Raw genomic sequence first — 3,708 nt, 5'->3', positions numbered from 1 at the left:
TGCATTGATTGAGGAATAGATGAAAATGAACTTGATCCGGAGAATTGCAACATCTCCTAAGCCCAATGAACTCCCCATCTCTGATGTTACCCATTCTCTTTAATTTCTGCCATTTACTTTTATGAGCAAATCCCCCATTCCCATTTACAATTCTGCAATTTAATTTCAGTCATTTACTTCCAGTCCTTTAATTCTAGCATTTACTTTTCTGTTATTTACATTTCCGCCATTTTATTTTCTGCAACTCTCAACCCAAATTCTGGATTCCCTCAACTAGAACATTCTTCTAATTAAAGTTGCTTGATCAATCAATCCCTGTGGGATTCGACCTCACTCTATTGTGAGTTTTTACTTGACGACAAATTCGGTACACTTGCCGAAGGGAGATTTGTTGAGAGACAAGTTTTCCGTGCATCAAGTTTATGGCGCCGTTGCTGGGGATTGATTGTGCATCAACAATGATTAAATTGGAAGATCACTAGATTGAGCATTTTTATTTTGTGAATTTCATTTTCTGTTTGAGTTATTTACTTTTTGTTTTAGTTAAACTTCTTTCCTTCCCCCTCTGCTCTTTTGTTTTTCTTTGTTATTTTCAATTCTGTTTGCTAACCCACTAACTGTTTGATATATTGCATCACCCACAACTAACAGTAATTCTGACACAAATACTTTCTGCACCTATCTTTTCTTGCTTGCACTTGATGGTTGTATGACAGGGAGAAGAAGTAGGGCTTCAACTTCCTTCGATTTTGAACCTGAGAGGACCTTCCTTAGATTAAGGAGGGAGGCAAGAGGAAAGAAAGTGGTTGGTGCTGAGGAAGAAGAGGAATTCTTTGAAACAAACATGGAAGACAACATGGAAAACCATCATGAAGAAGAGGATCACAACCATGGGGGAGGAGGAAGAACAAATCATGCTGGGGAGGATAGAAGAGTTTTGGGCTCTTACATCAATCCAACCCATGCAATTGTGGAAGTAGCATCCAAAAGCCAAGAATCCATGCCAACAACTTTGAACTTAAACCACAGCTCATCACCCTTGTTCAGAACAACTGTTCATTTGGAGGAGGTGTTCAAGAAGACCCCAATCAACATTTGACCACCTTCCTGAGAATATGTGACACAGTGAAGTCTAATAGTGTTCACCCTAACGCCTATAGACTGCTCCTATTTCCATTCTCACTTAGGGACAAAGCAGCCAAGTGGCTGGAATCTTTCCCAAGGGAAAGCTTGACAACTTGGGAAGACGTGGTGAACAAATTCTTAGCAAGATTTTACCCGCCTCAATGAATTAATAGGCTGAGAGCTGAGGTCCAAACTTTCAGGCAACAATACAGTGAGACTCTATATGAAGCATGGGAGAGGTTCAAGGACTTAACAAGGAGGTGTCCACCTGACATGTTCAACGAATGGGTGCAGCTGCACATTTTCTATGAAGGGCTCTCTTATGAATCAAAGAAGGCCGTAGACCATTCATCTGGAGGATCTTTGAACAAGAAGAAGACTATTGAGGAAGCCATAGATGTTATTGAAACAGTAGCAGAGAACGACTACTTCTATGCTTCCGAAAGAGGGAACACAAGAGGAGTAATGGAGCTAAACAATGTAGATGCTCTGTTGGCCCAAAACAAGCTCATTACCCAGCAGCTGGCTGACCTCACCAAGAAGATGGAGATGAACCAAGTAGCAGCAATCTCCACTTCATCAACAACCCAAGAAAGAGTGAATGAAGAAGCAGAGGGGAGTCAGGAGCAAGCCAACTACATTGGGAATTCACCAAGGAAAAACTATGATCCATACTCCAAGACCTACAACCCTGGATGGAGAAACCACCCAAACTTTGGGTGGGGGAGTGAGCAAGATCAAAACCAAGACCAGAGATGTTACAACTCAAACAACAACACTTCTCCACACGCCTATCAAAACCAAAACAGCACATCTGCTCCGAATCACCCATCAATTGATGACAAGCTCTCTAAGATCGAAACCTTAATTGAAGGAGTATGCAAAGACATTCGAAACAGTAAAGCATTCAGAGAGGAAGTGCAGTCAAACATGCAGAATCAAAATGCTGCCATCAAGAAACTGGAGACACAAATCAGCTATCTGTTTAAGCAGCTTCCTAACCACAACTTTTGCTATGATGCCCATTCAAGCAAAAGGGAGGACTGTCAAGCTATCACTCTTAGGAGTGGGAAGGAACTGAAGGAACGTCCCCAAAAACCACAAGAAGAATGCTCAAATGAAAAGGGAGAAGAGTAAGATGAAGTTCAACCTCCCACGCCAAGTCTGCAGAAAGAAAAAGGGATACCACAACTGAACATCTCAAGAGCTCCATATCCCCAGCTATTGAAGAAAAGGGAAGATGACAACCAGTTCTTGAGATTTTTGGAAATCTTCAAGAAGCTACAAATCAACATACCCTTTGCTGAAGCCATAGAACAAATGCCACTCTATGCCAAGTTTTTGAAGGAGCTAATGACTAAGAAGAGAAGCTGGAAGAACAATGAGACTGTGATACTAACTGAAGAGTGTAGTGCTATCATTCAGCATAAACTACCTCAGAAACTGAAGGATCCTGGGAGTTTTCAGATCCCTTGCATTATAGGAGAAATCACAGTAGAGAAGGCTCTTTGTGACTTAGGGGCCAGCATCAATTTGATGTCAGTAGCTATGATGAGAAAGATGAAAATTGAGGAGGCTAAACCAACAAAAATGGCCCTACAACTGGCAGACCGATCGTTCAAATTCCCTCACGGGATAGTAGAAGATTTGCTAGTAAAAGTGGAAGATTTCATATTTCCAGCAGATTTTGTGGTGTTGGACATGCAGGAGGACGCCAAGACCTCCATCATCTTGGGAAGGCCATTCTTGGCCACTACTGGAGCTGTCATTGATGTTCAGAAAGGTGATCTCACCCTGAGATTACACAATGAAAAGATGACATTCAATGTGTTCAAGGCCATGAGTTACCCACCAGAACAATTGGGGGAATGCATAAGGTTAGATGCACTTGAGGATGAAGTGCAGGAGAATTTTGAAGAAGAAGAACCTGAAGAGGACGAGAGATTGGTGGAGGAAGAATCTGAATCAAGTGAAGAGGTGACCACAGAAGAAATACATATACCAGATGCACCAAAGGAAGGGAACCAAACGTCAGAAGCACCCAAACTTGAACTCAAAGTACTGCCACCCACTCTCAAATATGCATATCTAGGAGAAAATGAAAACTACCCAGTGATCATAAATTCATCCCTCAGTCAAGATCAAGAGGACGAGCTACTTAAGGTGCTGCGGGAGCATACGGATGCCATTGGATGGACCCTTGCTGACTTGAAGGGAATCAGTTCAGCCATATGCATGCATAAAATACTGTTGGAAGATGATGCTAAGCCATCCATTCAATCCCAGAGAAGGCTGAACCCAATCATGAAGGAAGTGGTACAGAAAGAGGTTATAAAGCTTTGGCAAAGAGGGGTCATATACCCAATTTCGGACAGCCCTTGGGTTAGCCCCATACATGTTGTGCCCAAGAAGGGAGGAATCACTGTGGTTACCAATGAGAAGAACGAGCTCATACCTACAAGGATCGTCACAGGATGGCGGATGTGCATAGACTACAGAAAACTCAATGAGGCTACACGAAAAGACCATTTCCCCCTTCCATTCATGGATCAGATGTTGGAAAGACTTGTAGGGCATGCATAT

The 3,708-nt window shown here is 42.3% G+C and overlaps 1 non-coding gene across 1 annotated transcript; it reads right to left on the bottom strand.

Annotated features, from left to right (window-relative positions):
* Window positions 1-1,296: 1,296 nt before the first annotated feature.
* Window positions 1,297-1,400, bottom strand: LOC112739590 (small nucleolar RNA R71). Its single transcript, XR_003170520.1, has one exon. It is a non-coding gene; the product is annotated as a small nucleolar RNA R71 (small nucleolar RNA).
* Between the last annotated feature and the right edge of the window lie 2,308 nt (window positions 1,401-3,708).

This window comes from Arachis hypogaea, chromosome 13 (genome assembly GCF_003086295.3).
Source record: "Arachis hypogaea cultivar Tifrunner chromosome 13, arahy.Tifrunner.gnm2.J5K5, whole genome shotgun sequence".
Taxonomy (NCBI): Eukaryota; Viridiplantae; Streptophyta; class Magnoliopsida; order Fabales; family Fabaceae; genus Arachis; species Arachis hypogaea.
This window is presented reverse-complemented; position numbering and strand designations above follow the sequence as displayed.